The sequence below is a fragment of the Hipposideros armiger genome, unplaced genomic scaffold (assembly GCF_001890085.2).
Source record: "Hipposideros armiger isolate ML-2016 unplaced genomic scaffold, ASM189008v1 scaffold_3, whole genome shotgun sequence".
In the NCBI taxonomy this organism is placed as follows: Eukaryota; Metazoa; Chordata; class Mammalia; order Chiroptera; family Hipposideridae; genus Hipposideros; species Hipposideros armiger.
This window is the reverse complement of record NW_017731353.1, coordinates 6212477-6235071: the sequence shown is the minus strand read 5'-3', so window position 1 is coordinate 6235071 and position 22595 is coordinate 6212477. Positions and strand designations below refer to the sequence as shown.

Genomic DNA, 22595 nt, shown 5'->3' with positions numbered 1-22595 from the left:
GACAAGCTTCCTGGCTTGAAGACAGCCAGCCACCTTCTAGAAGAGACCTCATGCAGCAGAGAGCGAGCCTGGGTCTCTTCCTATTCTCATAAGGACACTAATCTGTCATGGGGCCCCACCCTCAGGATCTCATCTATGCCTAATTACTTCCCAAGGCTCCACCCCCAAATATCATCACATTGGGGGCAGGGCTTCAGCATAGGAATTAGAGGGGGGCACAAACATTCAGTCCATAATACTCCCTTACCTAGTACATGTTTATTGAGTGCCTACGAGGTACCAGATGCTAGGGTTTCATATGAACCAGACAGGAACCCTCATGGGCTTCTTCCTGGTCCAACAGGTGGGACAGAATACCCTGAAATGTATAATTAGGGGTGTAAATGCTGTGGTGTAAACATGGTTTGCAGAGGAGCATGGGGCATGTGGAAATGGACCCAGACTTGGAGAGTTAATGAAGGAAGTGACATCTATGATGTCAGGCTGAGTTAGCCGGGAGAAGGAGAGCGGGGAAGGATGTCTAAAAACAGGAACAGCATGTGTGAAGAACTGGAGGTCAGGACCTTCAGGGAACTGACAGCAGCCATGTTCAATATGGGTGGAGAGTGGAGGCAGAAGGGGAGGAAGGATGGGACATTTGAGAGAAAAGCCTAAAGAGAAGCAGCAGTGAGGTCAGGAAGATTCTCCCCGGTTTAAACACCTTCCGTGATTCTCCTTTGCCTAACAGGACAAGGGCCTCAGTTTCAGAGATTGACAGTTTCCACAGTGTCAGAACTCTTTCACATGACCGCACTTTTTCAGATGCCTGTTAAGAAACCCCAATGAAATTAGTTTAATAACAACAAAACAATTAATTAATCCACTGTCACTGAAAAGTTTCAGCTTCAGGCATGGTTGGATCCAGTTGCTCAAATGCTGTTTTCTGGATTCCGTTCATTCCTGCCTCAGGACATTTGCACGTGTTGTCATCGCTGCCTGGATGGCCTGACTCCCAGATCGTCCCATGGCTGTCTCCCTGTCATTCAGGTCTCAATTGAAATGTCACCTTTGCAGAGAAACCTCCTTGGCCATCAACTAAATCAGGACCTTCCCACTCCAGTCACTTTCTGCTCCATCAGGCTACCCGTTGTTCTTTTTGGTATTCATAATTATTTGAAAATATCTTGTTGATGTATTACCTTTTTATTTATTTATTATTTTATTGTTTAGATTTTATTGGGGAATCAGGGAAGGGAAACAGTGTTGGGGAATTTGGGGAAGGGAACAGCCAAGCTGTTGTCCTTCAATCTTAGTTGTGGAGGGCACAGCTAGCTCAGCTCCAAGTTCAATAGTGCCGCTCAGCTCAAGGTGCTGCGTTCAACCTTAGTTGCAGGTGGGCATAGCCACCATCCCATGCGGGAGTCGAACCAGCATCCTTGTTGTTAAGAGCACATGCTCTATCCACTGAGCCATCCGGGTGGCAGCTCAGCTCAAGGTGCCGAGTTCAGTCTTTAGTTGCGGGTGGGCGTAGCCCAACATCAAACAGGCAACCTTGTTGTTAGGAGCATGTGCTCTCACCAGCTGAGCCATCTCGCCACCTGTTGGCAACTCAGCTCTGGCGCAGCTCACTGGCTCATGTGGGAATTGAACTGGCAACCCTGTTGCTCAGAGCTTGTGCTCTTGAGCAAGCTCTTAACCAATTGAGCCACTCGGCTGGCTCTTATTTATTTATTTATTTATTTATTTATTTATTTATTTATTTATTTATTTATTGGCCTGACTGCCCACAAGGAATGGAAACACTACTAGAGCAGGTGTCATGTGTGCCTGGCTAACAGTTGAATCTCCAGTGCTTTGAACAGTGTGTGATAGACACTAATGATGCATTTACTGAATGAATGAATGAATGAATCAATCAATCAATGAATATTTCTCTCTCTCTCAGCTTTGCTTTGTTCTGTGCTGGTTTTATCTTGGTGCTGAGATCACCAACATTACCAGCCGAAGTCTATGAACTTAGAAACTCCAGTGGGAAAAAAGCCCCTTTCTCAGTAGTTCCAGCAGAGGCCTGGGCTTGGTTCTGATTGGTCCAGCCTAGTCACATGCCCATCCCTGCACCAATCACTTTGGCCAGGGAAAGAGATATGGGTCCCTTATTGGCCCAATTCAATGTTCTTTCTCTTCAGTCTCCCTCTTCGCATCCCATTTCAGCTCTCAACTCCTCCAGGATGCCTTCCCAGACTTCCCACAATCCCTGGGGTCATCTGTGGTCTAAAGGGTTTGGTCCACCCAGGACAAATCGTGTATTCTTGTCTTGCTTTGCCGGTCATGGGCACCCAGCTGCTTCTCAGTGAGACCAGCAAGCTATCTGGGGGTAGGAACACTGTGAAGTCCTCGCTCAGCAGGCAACAGACATAGGCTGACCTGGTAACAATGGCCTGCAGGGACCATGATCAGACTGAATAAATGGGAACGGCTGTCACTAAGGGCTGGGCAGTGGACAGTGTGCGGAGTCCCCTACCCTCTGCGGAGACATCTCAGGCAAGTACAGGCAGTTCCAGAATGTGGGGAGGTGAGGGCGGCGAATGTGCTGGGCTGGGTGGGTGGCAGGGCCCAGGCTCTGGTCCCATCACCAGCTGGCATTAGCTACGTGACCTTGGGGGCCTTTCGGCCTTGGCTTAGAATGGCCACAGAACGAGGAATGAAATTAACGTGAACTGAGTCCATCAGCCCGGGAACAGCAAAGGTGGACTGGGTGGTTCTTGCACTGAGGGTGGGAGTCGGGGAGGCGGGGTGGGAGGCTCCTAGCGAGTGGGTTGAGCCCCGGGTTCCTCATCTCTACCTGCCTCTTGGTGCCAGAAAACACACCGTTGTCCTGCTGAGACAGTCCTTCAGGAACATTGCGGGGCGCTTTCCAAGGCCAGGCATCTTTCCAGGAGCAGCAAGCAGCTGAGGTGGAGGGAGCCCTGCCTGGAAACGCTGCTTGGCACTGGGGCATGGCATTGCCGTGCCGGCTCACCACCCCACCACCCAGGCGCCCGCGCTCCGCGGGAGGACGCCATTCACCGTGTAGCCACACGGTGGCGCTCCTACCTGTTTTTCCTCTGGCATAAACCAGGTTGAAAATACTAAAATTTCTACCTACCTACCTACCTACCTACCTACTTATCTATCTATCTATCTATCTATCTATCTATCTATCTATCTATCTATCTATCTATCATCTATCTATCTATCTATCATCTATCATCACCTATCTAATTATTGTTTACATGACTAGAATGATATATAATCAGAGTAGAAAGAAGAAAAAAAGAAGATGCATCTCTGCTCTGGTCTGCATTCTTTTAGTTTCTCTTTTCTCCTCCCTCTTTCGCTCCCTTTCTTCCCCGCCTTCTACCCCCCTCCCCCATCACATGCATGCGTGCATGTGCATATGTTTTTGAATTCAGACAAATCTTGATGGACCCTTTGCTTTGAGTCCCACAGAGTTAGGCAGTATCGGCCCCAACCCGTGACCCTTCAGTCCCCTGGCCTCCGTGAACCTCAAGAGAGGGCGGGCCACAGCCTGGAGGAAGACCATGGGGCGTTCACCTCACAAGGTGGTTGGTGGCCTCAGAGGAGCATGATCTGAAAGAGGCGCGCAGAGAAATCAGGTGGGGAGCAGGGGTGCTTGGCCCGGGTCCCGCATTCCTACCTGATGCCTCCCAGACATCCTAGCAAGGGCATCAAACAGGCACCCGAGGACCCCGCTTCTAGGTTTAGGAAATACCAAGATGGCCGAGAAGCTCTTCTGCTCCTTCTGCCCTGACAGTGACTTCTCAGCCGGGAATTCTCTTCAAAAGTCCTCATCGGTTTTCCTCAGGCAAACATGAAGCCTTCTGGCAGGAGGCCTGTGAGGACCGGAGAGGCAGGGTGACAGCAGATCACCAGTTCATCCACCTGAGGTTGCAGAAGGGGAAACTGAGGCCCAGAGAGAGACTTGCCAAGGGCACACGGCTCCTGAGAAGCAGACTCAGGACTAGGACTGTGGCCTCCTGAATCTCCTTGAAAGCTCTTGATGATGGCGACCGTTGTTTCATTGCCTCCAATCTGGGTATCTCATCTGTTTTATAAAACATAAATGCCCAACGGCAATTCACAGAGCAAGGTGCGTGTAAGTCTCCACAGTGGCCTGGTGGGATGGAAGCCTCATTGTGACGCTCAGGCCTGCAACCACGCACAATCCTGACACACACCCGCTGCATAATCTGGGCAGAGTTTCCCAAGACACTGACTTCGCATCTATCAAATGGGGCTAAGGACATGCTTCCCTTGGGGTCGTTGTAGGTAGCAAATGAGATAATACATGAAAAAAAATGTCATAAATGTTAAAATACTTTAAATGCGTGAGCTACTCTTTCTCAGCAAAAATATTCAATAGCTGAGTATAGAACGCTGCGCTCTCTTTCATCAGAAGGTCAAGAGCAGCCTTAGTTGCTGGGGAGAAAAAAAACCCCAAAACCCAGGGCGGGGTCAGCCTGCTTCTCCTCAGGTGGGCTGTGCTAATTTACATGGTGGGTTGATTATTAATGAAACACCTACATTTGCTTCCTGCTGCATGAACTACCAGTGACTTCCTCATTCGTGTTGTCTCTGGACACTTACAGGAAGCCCACTCGGAGTGCACAGTCGGAGGAGGAAGGAACAGAAGCTCTGTGAACATTCACCCCAGGCCAGATGGGGCGGGGGTGCTTCATGAGCCTCGTTTCTTATAGTCCGAGGGAGCATTTTGTCACTTGGAATTACTGACCGTGTGATGGGAAACCAAGAACCAACTTCCAAGTGTGGCTGGCACCAGGCCCAAGTCCACACAGCTACAGTGGGGGTATCTGCCCGCTCCACTAAGGCATGAACTCCCCTTTAGCCCTGAGTCTTTCCCAGCACTATGCCTAGCATATCACAGGACCAGTAAGCGTGCGATGCACAAGTGCAAGCCTGTGTTTTTCCCAACAAGCTGTATATGTGTGTTTGTGTGTGCGTGTGTGTGTGTGTGTGTGTGTGTGTGTGTGTGTGTTCATTAGCCAGACTTAGGGTGAAAATCTCCCAGTGGGTCCTCACCTCCCCAGCCAAGCCCCATGGAGTAGCACCCTCAGAGGACGATGGCCTCAGTGCCTGGGTAGTTTCGGCAGACAGGAGTTTGCTGTGGCTGCTGAGCTGGGAGAGGCCCTATCTCCCCCCACATCCTACTTGGGTCAGGGCACTCTAGGACTGGGGCTTGGCTTCAGACTCCAGGCCCAAGAAGCAAAGCCCAAAATGAATGTATAAACAAGTGAGGACATTTGGGAGAACGTACACACCTTTGCAGAGGACTAGAAAGACAAACCCATCTGGGAAAGAGCTCTCTTTTGGCACTGGGGGTTCTGTGTCAATGCTGGTCAGTACCAGGAGTGTGCAGCCTGCAGTACGGGCTGGATGGAGTCAACACTCCCACCTGCCAACATTTGCACCCAATTTACATCCGTTTTGCATGTTCCCGCTGCCTTCAGAGGTTTTCAGGCTTCCATTTCACCACAGTCCCCCGAAGAACCAGCATTTTCCTCCTCTGTTGCTTATCAACCCATGAACCTGCAGAGAGGTCCCCTCTGCTGAATAAAAGAAGAAAATAATAGCGGTTCTGGGGACAGAGGGAGGACTAGTGTAGTGGTCTTGTGATTACAGTGGGTGCAGCCTTGAAAAGTGATCTGGCCACGCTTTTCTGCAAGATGAGTGGTTTGTAGTTTTAAAATGACATGTTTAATAAGCTCATTTGGAAAGCAGGGAAGGGTCCTTTACAAACTATCCCGCCCAGACCCAGCCATTCCACTTCTGAGGATGTACCGGGAAAAAGGGACTCAAAGAGGTATTGGTATGTCCCTCTTCATAGCGGCAGTGTTAACAACAGCCACGTGGCGGGAGCCACCCAAGGGTCTATAGACAGATGAATAAATAAAATATAGTATACCCATACAATGGAATATTATTCAGCCTTAGAATGAGGGAAATCCTGACACCTGCTACACCATGGATGAACCCTGAAGGCTATTTTTTTTTTTTAGCTGAGCCATCCTGCCACCTGTTGGAAGCTCAGCGGCAGCTCAGCTTGGGCTGGGAATCGAACCGCTGTTGCTCAGAGCTCGCACTCTTGAGCGAGCTCTTAACCAACTGAGCCACTCGGCCAGCCCCTGAAGGCATTTTTAAGTGAAATGAGCCTGCCACAGAGGGACAAATACTGTATGATTCCGCTCATCTGAGGGACCTAGAGAAGTCAAAATCGGAGACAGAAAGTAGAATGATGGTTGTGAAGAGACTGGAGGGGAGAGGAAATGAGTTATTTAGTGGGAACAGAGTTTCAGTTTGGGAAGATGAACAGTTCTGTGAATGGATGGTGGCGATGCTCGCCCTACAGTGTGAATGTACTTAATGCTGCTGAACTGCACGCTTAAGAAAGGTTAGGATGGTAAATTTTGTGTTCTGTGTATTTTACCACAGTCTCAAATAGGCCATCTCACCCAGGGCTTCGTTTCCACAGGTGGGGAACGCGGAGGTGCAGGGAGGTGAGGCATACCTGGACTTGAGGGTCCCGCCACCTCGTGACCAGGATCTAAGCGTTTCTTTCACTGCGGATTTCAGTTATTTTTTTTGATCTTCAAATATTTTTTCAAGTTTTTTTATTTTATTTTATTTTATTGGGGAATTGGGGGGAGACGAACAGTGTTGGAGAATTGGGGAAGGGGAACAGACAGGTAGACAAATTGCTGTTTTTTTGTTCTTCAGTCTAGTTGTAGAGGACGTCGCTTTACTGGCCCATGTTGGTATGATCATTGTGCTCTTCCCTGGTGAGGCAGATCTGTCGCCTGTCATTGGTCGGCCGTTCACAGCGGCTTTCGGCAGCTCACGCCGGCTGCCGGCCACTCACGGTAGCTTACAGCAGACCACTGCAGCCTCATTGCAGCCTACGCTGTTAGGCTGTCGCCAGCGACTCACAGCAGCCCAGCTCCAGGTCGAGCTGTTGCTCACCATCTTAGCTGTAGAGGGCGAGCGTCACTGGCCTTCAATGTGGGATCCGAACCGCAGCCCTGCTGCTCAGAGCTGGTGTCCCAAGCGAGCTTTTAACCAGCTGAGCCACTCGGCCGGCCCCTATTTTTTCAAGTTTTTATTATGAAAACGTTTAAACAGGAAAACAAAAGAAACATCTAATGAACACCTATCTAGCTGCCACCTGTATTCAACAATAGTTAGGACTTGCCAAACCTACATGTATGTATAAGTGTTTTGTTTTGATAAAACGTTTTGAAACTATATTGCAGACATCATGACACTTTACCCATAAATACTGGAGCCTATGTCTCCTAAAAATAGGGATATTTCTTACATAATCCCCTAACTATGGTGTCATACCTAAGAAAATTGTCAGTAATTCCCAAATATGGTGGTATATCCAGTGTCTATTCACATTTTTGCAGTTTCGCCCAGTTTCCTTCTGGAGGCGCTCTTTGAGAATCAGAATCCTGCCAAGTTCGAGCACTGCACTTGCTTGTTTCTTTGTGACATAGTCTCCTGTGTGACAGAACAGTGCCCTGTACTCTTTTCCTCTGACATTGATTTCCTCAACCCCCCGCCAAGAGTCCAGACCAGTCTGGTAGAAAGTCCTGCGTTCTGGATTTGTCTCGTTGACCATTTCTTTTTTCAAATGTCATTCTTGTTTTAATTTGCCCATCTCTGAGAATGTGTCTGTTTCCTTGTGGTGCCATTTAACCTGTTCCTCCATCCCATGTACAGGAAGGCAGGTCCAAGGCTTGATTAGATTTGGGTGACATGTCTTAAGGCAGGGATGCTCTGCAGGTGATGCTGTGGGCTCCGTGGCCCTGGGAGTACCTAACGTAAGGTTGTCCCACCTTAGCAATGCTCAGTTTGGTCACTTGGTTAAAGTGGTGACATCCAGCTCTCTCCATCCTAGAGATGGGTCAAGAAGCAATCTGTGGGTAGGACTTGGTCGCCATGAAGCTGCGTGTTTTCTCACAGCCTTCTCCTGCCTTCTGGAGGCATACAGTGGTGTGGATAACTACAAACCAAGGATGTCAAAGACTGCCAGCAACCACCAGAATGCTGGTGGGAAAAGGCATTCTTACATACTCAAAAACCCAAAGTGTAAGTTAAGAAAAAGAAGATGAAGTGCTCCATCTCATTAATAGTCAGAGGTGGGCAAATTAAAACAAGAACAACATTTGGAAAAATAAATCATCAACAGGTCAAAAGGGCCTTCAAACCTCATGGCACTTGGAAGGCCTTTTGTTTGCAAGGGACAGGAACCCAACTGAAACTAGCATCAGCAAAAATAGTTATTGCCCTGGGGAACTTGGAAGACCAGGGTGAAGCTGGTCTTGGGGGTTCTGGAAATTTGGGAGATAGCAGTCTACATTTCCCTTTTCATCTCTGTGTCTTTTCCATCTTTTGTCCGGACTTCTCGCAGAGCTTGATGTAGGAGAGGGGAGGAAAAGGGTCACAGCTTTCTCATCCCAATTTAGTGACCCCAAAAGAAAGACAAAAATCTCTCCTTTAGCATCCATATATAAAGACCCAGGGAACGACACCAATTGGCCCAGCTAAAGCCACATAGCCAACTGTGGGCCAATCACTTTGGCTAGATGATTGGGATCTCTGATTGGCGAGGCCTGGTCTAGGTGCCCGTGGCCTGAGGGTGGTATCGTGGTTGTCCCCAGGAAGGGGAAGGGCAGACGCTGAACAGACAAATGCAATGGATGGACTTCCCACACATGGAGTCAGCACCATCTGCCTACAAGGGAGGCTCCAGGGTGGTATGTGGAAGGTAGTGGTCTGACTGACATCTATTTAGCAAGTGACAAAAATCAACCCCAGAGAAGCAGAAACTGTCTAGGCAGCCCAGACTGGGCAGTGGCCAGAGACGGTGGCAGGGCTGCCTCTGCCTGTTCTTTCCAGCCTCTTTTCATGAGCCCCTGGTGGTCCATAGTGAGAGAACAATTCTCATTCTTCTTCCAGACACTGTATACACAGTAGCGATGTGCTTACGGCCCCCCTGAGGGGCAGGAGCTGATGAGCTTCCTGTATCATTGCTCCCTTCCAGGAAGGACAGCATTCCAGCGAGATGAGGTCACTCAGCCCAGGAAAGTTGGGAATCGAAAGAGGGGATCCTGGGTCAGAGCTCTGGAGCAGTGCCTGTTCCCCTACTCTGCCCTGTAATCTGAACTTTCCCCATCACTGGTGGTCTCAGAAATCTCTGAATACACTTGAGTTCCTGCCCTGGTGTGAATGCAAAGGTGGGGGACGGTTCTGGAGATGGTTTGTGGACTGGAAGAAGAGGGAGAACCCAGACACCCCCCATTCTCCCCCAACCTTTCCACCCCAGGCTGACTCTGCTTGGGTGGCTACACAGAAGTTAGAATTTGGTGAACTGATTCCTGGGAGCGACGGATCCTGCTGGGAGCGCAGTTAACCCAGTAACAAAATGAACATTTTTTTGAACTAAACTCTACACTAGTTATAGCTTAATATCTCACGGAATCCACCCCAAATCCCCATAAGGTTGGCATTATTCTTGTGCCTACGTTGCGGGTAAGGCAACTAAGGCTCACCCAGTTAGTAGGACAGTAGAAACCGACATTCAAACTCTGGTCTGTTCGAATCAAGAACTCTCAGCTTCCCACAACTGCCTCCATGACCGTGTGTGACTCAGGGGAACCCCCAGCTCAATGCCCACCTTCCCCACGAGCCAGCGCGGTTATAAAGGTGGTGTGCACTGCTCAAGGGCCCCCAGGAGTGTTGTGAGTGGGCAGGGGCTGACACACGCCCGGGCTCTGTTCACGTGGGCTATAGGCCGAGGGGGTGGCTTTTTCTAATTCTCACAACTATACCGTTCCTGCTAGCAGCAGCCCTACCCCAGGCCACGCTGGGCCTCTCGGAATCCTGACAAAACCCACCATGCTGGCCACTCGTATGCAATCATGCTCTGTCTTGCATTGTGACCCAACTGGTTCCCATGACAAAACTTGCTTTTCCCATAACTCGCCCAGCCTTTTCCTGCGCCCAGGGTTTTTTGCCTGGGTTCTCTGGGCCTGGCACGCCGTTCTCTTCCCCACCACCTTTCCGAGCATTTCTACGTCATAAAACCTACCTTTCCTTTACAGCCCAGTGGGATGCCCAGGCCTAAAGGCCTCTCAGACACCAGTTAGCCTTCCTCTCCCCCTCTGCCGCCTCCCTCGCTGTTTCAGTCATAGCACTTCTACCTTGCCTCTGACAAGGACCATCATCTAGCGACCGGTTCATGTACTCTGCGTGCAACACGGTGCTGAACGCTCTCCACACTTGGTCTTCCTGAATCTTTGCGAATGTTATTATGCCCACTTCACAGAGGAAGGGACTGAGGACCAGGGGCCTTCCAGACGTGTCCAGGTTTACAGAGCTAGGAAGTAGCCCTGAATTAAGGAACTGGATTTAGAGGTTCTGATTTCAAAGCCGCCTTGCTCTGAGTAGAGCGGTGTCCAAAGAATGTCGTGACCGGGTCTGAAGTGTTGGTGACCTGAGCGCAGAAGCCAGTGGTTCTTCGCAGGATCAGATGTGGGCTTTTGCAAATATCCTGCAAAGGAAAGAAGGTTGCCCTGGGCCGCGCGTTTCTCTCCTTTCCTAGGTGAGCTGCCACTCCTCTAAGGCTGCGAAGGAAAGAGACCCTTCACCCACGCGAGTCCCAGTGGCTCTGTGGGAAACAGGATCGCACCTCTGTGGCCCGGTCGGCTAAGGAGAAGCAGCAAGGGGAAGGTAGGAGGCACCCCAACCACACCCAGCCGGTAGAACTTGTTTACGCCTCTTGCACGGCCCCTCCCGCCCGGCCCGGACACGTGACCGCCGCCCCGCCCCTCACTCTCTCGCGTGGCTCCTCCCGCCACGCCGGCCCTTCTTTTTGCCTCCTTCGGAGTCACAAGATCTCTCAGCAGCCTCCTTTTGGGATCCTTCCGCCCGTCCCCGCCCCCCCCTACCTTATAAACTCTCCTTGGTTTTTTTTCTCGACCAGTTCGCACTCTCAGTAATGAGCGAAATGACCTCTTCCGTCCTACGGTGCAGCCTACCGCAGTCATCTCTCACTGGGTTCGGGAGAGAGACGAGACCCCGCCGGGGACTCTTTTTCGTGGCGGAGGCTGCAGTCGGCCGTGGGCATTTCACGACGGGGGAGGTGCTGTACGTCCAAGATGGCGGCGCCCTGTAGGCTGGAGGAACTGTGAGGTAAACAGCTGAGGGGGAGGAGACGGTGGGTGAGTATGGGGGCGTCGCCCCCTCCTTCTCATGGGGGCTTCTCGGGGCAGTCCTGGCACCATGACCCCAGTCGGGGAGGCCCTGGGGGGCTGGGGCAAGGGGCTCCCTTGCTGGGGAGGGGACCCCGGGAAGAGGGGTTCGGAAAGCTTTCCCGTCCCTCTCATTATGCGCTGTCTCCGGTGGGGCCCGGCGGAGCTGGCGCGTCCCCGGGGAGGAGAGGCGGACCCGGCTGTCACCTCGCCCCTCCTCGGCGGCCGAGGGGACGGACGGATGCACGCTGGGGCCGCAGCGCCGGGGGCAGGGGCGAGGTGAGCCCCTTCGCCAGCCCCCCCGCTTGGTGGGGTGACAGGTTCCCGTCGGGTGCGGAGGGCAGGGGAGAGACCCCGGGCCGGAGGGTGAGGCTCGGGGGTGGGCGGGCTGGTCCCGGGGCTTGGTGAGCGCGGCCAGGGGTGGGGGCAGAATGAATGGAGGCAGCCTGTGGGCATCGAGGTCTCGCCCGGGCCCTGCCTCCGCCGAAAGGGGCCTGGCTGGAGTGCCTCGCGCCGGGTGTGCTTGTGGGTGTTTAATTGACGGCGAAAGACAGTTACCTGAAGTCAGCAGAGGCGATTCTTAAGGGACAGCTATTTGCAGAGCCACTCCTAGACGCTCATTCATTCATTTGAGGAACTGGAGGCTGGAGCGCTTGCAGTCAGAGACCTTTCAGAATGAAAGCCCCCATTGTGTTTCCTGGGTTTTCTGCTTGGTGTGTTTTGGGGTTTTTTTTTGGGGGGGGCGGGGGTGTCTTGAGAGGGGGTTTGGTCCTCCTACCTAATAACAGCTCGTGTTTATGGAGTACTCACTGTGGAAGAGCTTTGCAGTCATCATCTCCTTTAGTCCTCGGGACAAAGGGAATAGGCAGCGACTATTAATCCCTCCATTTCTCAGATGAAGACATTGAGGCCTGGAGAGATTAGGGTGATTTGCCCAAGGTGACAACACCTCTGGGAGTGTTTGAGCCAGGACTGGAGCTGGGGGTCTGACTGATTCCAAGACTGCGGGCCTGTCATTATATATACTCACATGACTCTGATTTACCTATGATTTGATCAAAGCTGGCCTGTCATTCTTATTAAGTGATTAGAATGGATCAGTTGAGCACAGTTTGTGCACAGGTGCATGTGTGTGCGCGCTTGATTTTGAAAAGAGGTAAACTTGCCTATATGTCTTAGCTTTTGGTTGGGATGGTAGTGGTGTGCATGTAAACGTGTTAGTCTAAATTAGGCTGGAAAGTATCTGATGTTTTAGAAAACGGATGAGTTTACTGCAGAAAGAAGTCCTGCTGAAATCCTCGCTGGATTTTTTTTTTTCATAGAAAACATAGAAATAGCACTTCACTTTACATAGAGTAAGCTGTAAAAGTACTCAAACAGAATAATACTCTTCTGAGATGCTTTGATTTATAATTTTGGGATCAGCTTGGAGTCCTCTGAATTCAAACAGGCCAGCAAAGTGCAGCTGTAAATTTCAAGAAGCATTATAAAAGCCAATCTTCTGGGAGCCTTGATTTACAGGGCAACCACCTGTGATTTTTAAGTTCAACATTCCTGAGTAAACCTGGAGTATGCAAATGTGGAAATTGATTTAGGGCTGTGCAAGGAAATGTACCTTTAACAGTCATGCATCAGGCAAATGAGGCTCCTCAGAAACACTGAGATAGTCTCTGCTACTGCCCTGGGGAGATGCAGGATCTTCTTTTAAGCACCTGGTATAAACTTAAGGGGTATTTATAGAAGACGTAAATGGAAAATATCCTCTTACTAAAGTTAATATCTTATCCAAAACACTCTTACATCATGTGCCTGCAAGGGTGGATGATGAAAGCTTCATGAATTTCCTGGTGTCATAAAAACTTGGTATGTTCCGAAATTCCTCGTTAGACAGATTTCAAGGTGGCTTCAAGCCTTCTGACTTGTTTTCATTAAAATTGGAGTGTCTCAAATCCTGTGACTCAGTTGTACTTTTCCTCGCTGTGTTCAGCCAAGGACCTCTGCCACTGCCACTGTTGTGGTGTAATATGATATGATCCCTTCTGTGCTTGCCTGGTTTCATTTGTGAGATGAAACTGAACAGTCTTCGTAGGACAAATCAAATACATACCTGTCTATGTGGTGTTTACAGAATAATGAAATTATCAAAAGAAGAGATCTCTAATAATAGTGTTCATGAGAACCTCTGTCACAGATGTCAGACCCCGCAGTAGGTAGACCTGTATATTTTGTTTTTGGGGACACCCTGGGTATATATTTTGGAAGAAGTCAAAGATGTTTTGGATATGCACCAGAGGTTGAGGACCAGTGGCTTAAAGTTTCAATTTGGCTTTTTTTCTTCTAATTTATAATTTATTGCAGAGGCATTTCTTAAAATAGCTTCTAACCTCTGATGTGTGCGTTGGTGGATGAATTTTGGACTCTGAATGACAGCTGACTTCATCTTGTAGCTCCATCTTCTTTCAAAGTTTGTTAGGGCACAGGTATGTTCTTTCTGGACTCCAGGACCAGTAGTGGACTCAAATTAGCTTCTGGAATTGATTGGATATTCTCGGATGCAGATGAGCCAAATACAGTAATATGTCAAGCATTTCAAGCTTTTCTAAAAGTCAAATAGTTTTCAACTTTGAGGAAGTCATTTAAGTTCTCTGAGCCTCATGTTCTTCATGTGAACTCAGAGAGTTGGGTTGTAAATTAATTTCTAAGTCTACATTTCTGTGATTGAATATTGTATGTCAACTATAATTATATATACATATAGTCACAGGATGTGGAGTAGAGTTTGGGAATGGAGTCAATGGAATTGTAATAGATAAGTATGATATCGGGGGTGGGAGGGCAGTAGATGGGGGAGGGTGGTTGTTTCTGTGTGAAGGGTGAAAAGGATAACTATTGCATTGTTCTGTACACCTGAAACTAACAATAAAAAAAATTATAATAAAAAAATAAAGTCCTGGGCCGGCCGAGTGGCGCGTTGCTTAAGAACTGGCTTGGGACGCCAGAGAGCCCCGGTTCGGATCCCACATATGAGGGCCAGTGACACTGCCCTCTACAGCTAAGATGGTGAACGGCAGCTCTACCTGGGGCTGGCCTGCCATGGGTCGCCGGTGACGGTGTAGGCTGCAGCCCCTGCTGCAGTGGGTTGCCATGGGCTGCCGTGTGTAGCCAGCAGCCACCGTGAGCGGCCATCCAGAGGCCGGCGACTGATCTGCCTCACCTAGGAAGAGCGCAATGAGGGTGCCAACTTGGGCCAGTGAAGCAACATCTTCCACAACTAGACTGAAGAACAAAAGGACAGCAACTTGTCTGTTTCCCTTCCCCCAATTCCCCAATAAAATCTTAAAAAAACAAAAAAGTAAAGTCCTCCTGGGGCTTCAGTTAAACATCCTGACTAAGTTGATTGAATTGAAGTGTCAATGGCTTTATAATAGCTTAGTGAATTGGTGACTTTCAGCCTGAGCAGTTGAATGACGACCTGTTTATCTTTTGGTTTATGACACATTATTTTTCTAAAAGTAATTTCCTATGAGTTCCTCATTATAAATCTCTCTTTGAAAGATTAGTTTTATTTGTATTAGTTTTGTCTGTCATTTAAGTAGCTACAATCATGAAAGAAGTATACTGAGTAGATGCAAACCTGTAGTTTTTTGCTTAAAAAATGTGTGTGTGTGTACATTTAGTATCTATACAAACACTGAAATTGTTCCCTCATGTTTAATATTTGGTTTGCATGAAATACCAATTTTTTCTATTTAAATTGGTCTGAAAGAGGTCTACCATCAGCAATTTGAGGTTATTCTTTTTCTGATTTACTTTTTAAGCCTATAATTACTAGAAATTAGTGATTTAATGTCTAATGTCATTTTAGGGGGAGAATTAAAAAAATCGCTATATTTATATTGATATTTGTATATATATATATATATCCACTCATTCTCAGGACTTTTCTTGTCCCTTCTTTTGTGCAGTGCTAACTTTTGTTCTATACAGGGAAGTTTTAGCAAAGGGTAACAATACTTTTTAAGGTTGAATGAATTCACATAGTCATCTAATGAGTAAAGTGCCTTAAAAAACAAACTTTGATACAAAACAAGGCATGGTAGTTACTGGCCTAGAACTCAGAGGTCTCTTTGTCCTTAAGGATAAGGGCATAGAGGCCATGAAGTATTTGAGTAAGGAGGGACAAGTTTGCCCTCGCGGTGATGGAAGCCGCGGTGAGGAGTGTGACAAAGAAGAACATGTGTAGTGACTTTAACGCCTGTGCTGGTTAAGACCAGTGTGGCTTCAGTAGTTCACAGAGCCCAGTAACAAACATGAAGTGTATTCGTTCTAAGTTATAGAATGTATCCATGTTTTAAATCCTTCTAAGTTATAGAATGTATCCATGTTTTAAATCCAAGTTGCTGAATGGATAGACTGCTGAGCCGTATGTACCCGTTAATACATTTTGTTGAGTAGTAATATTGTTATAACAAAGTTTATATTTATTGAGTACTGATGAGCCAAACTGCTGTGCTAAATATTTTACACATCTGAACCTATGAACTCTTCCCACAGCCTTAAGAGACAGGGTAGCGAGGTCAGGAAACTGAGGCGTCAAGTCACTTATTCAGTCGCTGAGCTGGAATTTGAACCCTGTTGGTTGACTCCAGAGCCCCAAAATTTAATATTTCACTGTGTTAAACTGCCTGAATTGCTAATCTCATAAACTAACTCATAGGTCAGAAGTTCTAAATTTTTTGGGGGGCCCAGTTTCCTTCTGAAAATCCATGGGAAACTGGACCAAATAGTCCTTCCCATCCCATTACCACCAAAAAAAAATTCATATAAATGTGAAATTTTGTCAGGAATGTCATGGACTCTGCTTGAGTCCAACTGATCCTTCTAGATAGGTTAATGCCCTTAAAAATGGACTTGGGCTTTATTAAAAACAAATTTTTTTTTTAACAAGTAGGTAGAAAAGGCCCAGGTTTTAAAAAAAATGAGCCTATGTTTGTATTATAAATCACTGTTCAACTTTTACATTGAAAGAGTCTTTCCATTTCACTGGGAATTCAACTTTAGGTGCCACATTAAAAAAAAAAATCAGCAGTGGAGAACTCAGGTACAGAACTTGCTCAATGCTTGTCAGGCTTGGCAGTCAGTCTGTGCTGGTACCTTCAGCACCTGGCACAATTTCATTGGGTTTTCCACCAACGTTTATGCACTATTTTTTTCCCCTTCAACCTCAAAATATATATATTTATTTAATGTTTCTTGGCTTCCTCCTTCATCTTCCTTGACCAGTGATCTTAACCTTTAGTGGGTATCAGAATCACCTAGAAGACTCCACTCCCAAAGTTTCTGATTCAGCGGTCTGGGGCAAGGCCCAATAATTTTTTTTTTTTTAAGGCCCAAGAGTTTGATTTCTAACGAATCCCAGGTAATGCTGATATTGCTGGTGTGAGGGCCACACCTGAGAATCACTGTCCCAGACCATTAAACCCTGTGCTTTCATTCCATGTATGTTTCTGTTTCAGTCCAATGAACTTGACAACTAAAGAAATCTTACAGCTTGCTCAGATTTCTTTTCAGGGAAGCTTTATATAGAGACTTTTTGAAACATAAGTGGTATCTGTCTTGCCTGTATTTTCTTGGTAAATAATTTTGCTCATGCTAATAGGAAGTCAAAACATAAGAAACATTATTTTAAAAAGATGTACCTTACCAAAATCAAGTTGTCTCTCAGGCATGCGCCTAGAAGATTCACTTTTGAAATAGGATATAAGCTTCAGCAAATTGTGCATTGGAGTCCCTAACAGCAAACTTCTGAATGGAGACTGTGGAGCTCTCCTGTCCCAGCTCATATGACCTTGAGAGGGACTACAACTGCTGAGACCATTTTATCCCACATGACTACACATTTTGGCAGGTTTTGCCATCAGCTGTTTTACTCACACACGAAATGGTAATTCCTACCCCTTTCTCTTTCCTTCTGTGCTTTGGTAGCAAGAGTGAATTGGATCTAACCCTTTTTGGGTACATTTGTACTGAAGGCAACTTCATTTACTTGATAGACTATTACTCTAAGAAATCACAAACATGATAGTATAATAGTATCTTATTAACATAATGTTATTACGTGTATTATTAACATAGGGTATCTGTATTATTAAGATAGTAGTGTAACATTTGTGCTTTACATAATGGAACAGTCCACCTATGCCTGAACCTGTGTCTGAATTGTCTTTGAATTTTTTAAGATAAAAACCTGAATATAGAAAACAACTTATAGTGAAGAGATACTGGCCTTCATTTTATACCTGCAGTTGTGTTTTTCATCATAGACGAGTATGTGCAAAATCATCATAGGCGATATGACATGCAGCGACCTATTATGTGGTTTGCAGTTCTGGAACTCCTCAGACGCAGAAGGCCACACACAACACTGGCTTCCCAGAAGTCTGACTAGTCAACTGATATTTTCAGATAAAGTGCTTTCTAAAGGCATCTTAGGCACCTGCCCCTAGTATTCAGAAAGGTGTGCGTAGCTCTTAGACCTCCCATAACTCATAATGTGTCTTGCCGAGGGCAGAGATAGGTGAAAAAAATGTGTGCGGGCCCCGCTGACGTCAGCTATCCGTGGCTATTATGCTGGAGTTCATATGTAATCCCAGGTATATGAGCTGCCGATCTGTCAACACCCTACAGTGAACTGTGAAAACAAATTGACCCATGTTTCTTCTGTTTGATCTAAAAATACTAAAGCTTCTTCTTCCTCATCTTCTTCCTCAAACCAACAGTTTTATTTTTATTCAAAAAGAGTGCTTGTAGAAGTGCAATTACAATGTTGCATTTAGGTGAGAGCACAACTTCAAGTTAGCACAAAGGACAAATCTAGACCTGGGGGCATTTTTTTAAATTTGGCTTTTGAAGCTAAGAACATGGATTGCCCCTGTCAGGCTCTGAGCAGCATTTCCATCCATACCCGTGAAGGGGGCACACATATCTTTGAGAAGGGCCTTCTCCATTCCTCACTCCCGATCAGGAAGTTCACAGGTCACATTTCACTTCACTGACCAGAATGATTCCACCCAGTGGTACCTCCATCGGACAGGATTTAAATATAAATTGATAAGGGAATAAACACAAATAATAAGTGATGGCGGGTAGACTTGACATGCCCACATTGCAGCGATGCTGATTTATCAGATTACCATTTTTTAGTGTAGTGGTAAAGACGCTCAGAAGCCCTAATGTTGAGCATTGGACAAAAGCTGTTCTTATTTCCTGTGCCAGGGCCTTTATCTAGGACAGTGATCTTGGCTGGGCAGGCTACGAGATCTCATCCTGGAGATATTCTAATTTTACCCTTGCCTTAGATATTCCTGTTCAGGTAAAAGATCCAACTGGGATTAATTGCAAGAGGAAGTCTATATGACTCACTGGACTAACAGCTGATTGTCAGATTCTGAAGATGAGAGGCTCCCGTGTTTTAATCCATCTCTTTACTTGGCTGAGTGACCGTGGCCCTGTCTGAATGGTTTGGTGGGCTTTCGGAAAGGCCATCCCGCCTCCCGGCACTGCACACACGTTTGCATATGCCACCGAGGACCATGGGTGGGTGATGCCTAGAATGCCATCCACGAGGAATGTAGTTACCTTGTCATCTGGAGCAGGAGGTCGTAGTCGTCAGGGGTTGCTCAGCCCACCAATTCGACTTTGAAGACCAAGATGTCGAAGGGCTTGTTTCCAAGCTCCGTGCTCAGTGGAATTTGGTGTAGAGTATATGAGGCCAGCTTTCATACTCCATACTCAGCCCTGCCATGGCTGCCAGAGAAGCTGATGAAATCTTGGGCCACCTGAACGGGGTGTATTTGCCTCTGTGTGCCAGAGCTGAAATCGGCCCTGGGTGCCCACTGCGGGGCCAGAGGGTCCCTGTCCTTGTGGAGCTTACAGTCTAGTCATCAGCCTGTACCTAAATAGGTTTGGAAGGGCTCACATTGTGAGAGCACCTGGAATGTATGTATTTATAATACTCATATTTATCATAGATATTTAATATGAGATAATTTGGGCAGAAGGAGTAGAGATGATAACTGTTCACAAATATTTTATGCTTGTCATATAGAAGGGTTAGATTAAGGTTGTGCTGTTTTGAAGGCAGAATTGGGCTTTGAACATTTATTTAAGAAATATTGTAACTCCTAGTCATTCAATCAACAAGTACAGTAAATCCTCACGTAACATCATCAGTAGGTTCTGTGACATTAAGCAAAGCGACATGTAATGAAACCAGTTTTACCACAGGCTGATTGATGTAAAGGAGAGTTGAGTTCCTACGGCATCTCCTCAGCATTACAGTGAAAGGGTGTTGAACAAAATAACGACTTTTTTCAAGGACCCGCTGTACCAGACACTGTGGTAGCTGCTAGAGATAGAGTACTGACTAAGCTGCTCCCCCTCCCTGGATGCAGCTTCTGTTCTAGCGAGGGAGACATGTTCAATAACTAATTACGCTCATTTAATTGGGTTCCGGTAAGTGACACACAGAAGGAGGGGCTGTGAAGAGGGCATTGACAGGGACCTGATCGGGCCTGGGACTTGGGATGGAAGGAAGTGAAGGCCTGCTCTCTGATGAGGTGAATGTTTAAGCTGAGAGTTTAAGCGTGAAGAGTGACCATGGGAAGGGCAAGGGTAGAGTCCCAGGCACAGGGACAGCGGGACATGGTCCTGAAGTGGGGACGAGGTGGCTAGGCTGGGAGGCTGAGAGGCCAGCAGGGAGGGAGGGAGTGGCGCGGCTGATGAGGCCACGCAGGCCCACGAGGTGCATTGTGCCTGGCACTGTTCCTTCTCCCGGGCCTGCCTCCCGGGGCTCCTTGGTAAGGACTCTGCCACACGCTGTGCCCCAGGCTATGGCGCTCCATCCCCTGTTGTCCCCACACAGCCTTATGAGGAAGACGCCATTGTTCTCCTTGCTTTGCAGATGAGGTAACTTGAGGTTAGACATTAGAGCCTTAAGATAAATCGCCAAAAGTTACCCGGCTAATAGGTGGCAGAGCTTGGATTTCAGCTCGGAGCCCTCTGACTCCAGGGCCCGTCCTGACCTCACTGCCCTTTTGTTTATAGCTCTGATAAACAGGCAGTTAACAAAAGGCAGAGATTCCAAGTTCAGCACAATATGAAGAACTTTCCAGCACCCAGCTGTTGAGAAACGTAGACAGGGAGAGGCACGTGCACCCAATGATTGTAAGTGTTCGTTCCAGTGGAGAGCAGATGGCCACCTGTCAGGGACAGAGCAGGAAGGAGGCTGAACCAGACGAACCCTAAACTCACCCTAGCTGCTTCTGGTTCACGTCACTGTAAGGTTATTACATATTTACATGTGTGTTTTTTCCCTTCAGTGACCATGAAAGACACCAGGTTGACAGCACTGGAAACTGAATTACCAAGCATCCCCAGAACAGGTAAGGCAGCAGCTCCGTCCACGGGTCGGGGGAGGACAGAAGGGAATTGGCCATCTTGTCCATGGTTGTGCTGGCACATCCATGATTCTCTGCATTCAGGATTTAGCGTTGATGGTTTTAGCTGCTTGCCAGGAGGTGGACCTTCTGTGGCATGAAGTAACTGGTCGAATTCCTGATGATTTCTGAGTTGCTTGTTCAGTGCCAGGCACTGTCAAATGCGTTGTGTGCGTTACTTGTTTTCTTCACAGCCACATGCTTGGTGTATCCCCATTTTACAGATGCAGACTCGGGTTCTGAGATGTTACGTCCTTTCCCTAAGGTCATGTGGCTAGTACGTGGTGGACCCATGACTTGTATAGTTCCGTGTAGCGGAAAAGTTTGGTTTTAGTCACTAAATTACATTGAAGCCTGTGTGTTGGAGCCAGTCATTTAACTAGCGCAGACGTTCTCAACCAGCCTGTCTTAGAAATGCACTGGGGTCTTTCTGTACACATAACTTTGATGTAAACCAAATGCACTCTCTGGCCCCCGCCCCTTCGGCAGTGGGGCCTGGGTGTCGGGGCTTTGTAAACTTTCCAGGTGACTGAGGTACATCCTGGGCCGAGAACCCCCAAGCTAGTGACTTAGCATTTACAGCTTAATGTGGCTTTATCTGTGGATTGTCCAAATTAGTTTTTGGGGCTTAACTGTATGCTGTCGTCGTTTCTAGGAATTGGGGGATTCTGATCCCAGAATTTATCCTTCATAAACACTGAGGCCCTGGCATTTCTGGGGAGATGAGTTTAGTCCTGGTGGCCGGACTGAGCTCTGAGCTGTAATTTTGAGTTTCAGCAGGAGCACCCAGTGCAGCAGCATGCCGTGTCTACGGGCAGCGGGCAGCGAAGGGCTTGGCTTTGCTCTTTCTACACAGACAGCTGACGGCTTCCTTTAATGGCTCGCTGGTTGCCGTTTACTAGATTCTGTCACTGCCTCACCTTATCTGCAGGAATTGTGAAATGAGGAGGGATTTTTGCCTTAAAGACCAATGTCTGTCCACAAACAAGGACTTAATATAGATTGCAGACCATCTAACAGGAAGGCGGAGGCGTCATTCTCTCACAGGTAGGGGAGGCTTTCTAAGTTGGACTTCCCATTTTCAAATTTTGTGTGTGTACTGAACACTGTCCCTTTTGTAGAGATCCACTGACTATGAATTTGAACCCAGTGTCTGATGGTCAGGGGTTCATATCCTTGAGGCCCAAACTGAGTAGCACACATACTAAATCTCAAATTTTATGAAACATTTTTTTTTAAAGATTTTATTGGAGAATTGGGGGAGGGGAATAGCATTGGGGAATTGGGGGAGGGGAGGGAACACACAAGTTGCTGTCCTGTTGTTCTTCAGTCTAGTCGTGGAGGACGTTGCTTCACTGGCCCATGTTGGTATTATCATTGCGCTCTTCCTGGGTGAGGCAGATCGGTCGCCGGTCACTGGATGGCGGCTCACGGCAGCTCACACCGGCTGCTGGCTGCTCATGATGGCTGCTGGCCACACATGGTAGCCCATGGTAGCCCACTGCAGCAGGGGCTGCAGCCCACACCATCGCCGGCAACTCACGGCAGCCCATCTCCCGGTTGAGCTGTTGTTCACCATCTTAGCTGTAGAGGGCAGTGTCACTGGCCCTCATGTGGGATCCGAACCGGGGCCCTGCTGTACAGAGCTGATGTCCCAAGCCAGCTCTTCACCGATGCGCCACTCAGCCGGCCCTGAAACATTTTTATTACTACAATTGTGTCACATTTTAGTAGCCAGGTTTTTAAAGTTTGACATTTTAATGCGGGACCAATATATGCCAGCACT

The 22595-nt window shown here is 47.7% G+C and overlaps 1 protein-coding gene across 4 annotated transcripts in view; it reads left to right on the top strand.

The window, feature by feature from the left end:
- The first annotated feature begins 11188 nt into the window (after positions 1 to 11188).
- TSC1 (TSC complex subunit 1) overlaps positions 11189 to 22595 on the top strand; it is a 42813-nt gene continuing 31406 nt past the window's right edge. For 2 of the 4 annotated variants that reach the window (XM_019639174.1, XM_019639148.1), the window contains exons 1-2: positions 11190 to 11282; positions 20693 to 20755. The gene's annotated coding sequence lies outside the window, so the exon portion shown is untranslated. Of the gene's footprint in view, positions 11283 to 20692; positions 20756 to 22595 lie in introns of all 4 variants that reach the window. The other 2 variants (XM_019639157.1, XM_019639167.1) reach the window with 2 other exon arrangements.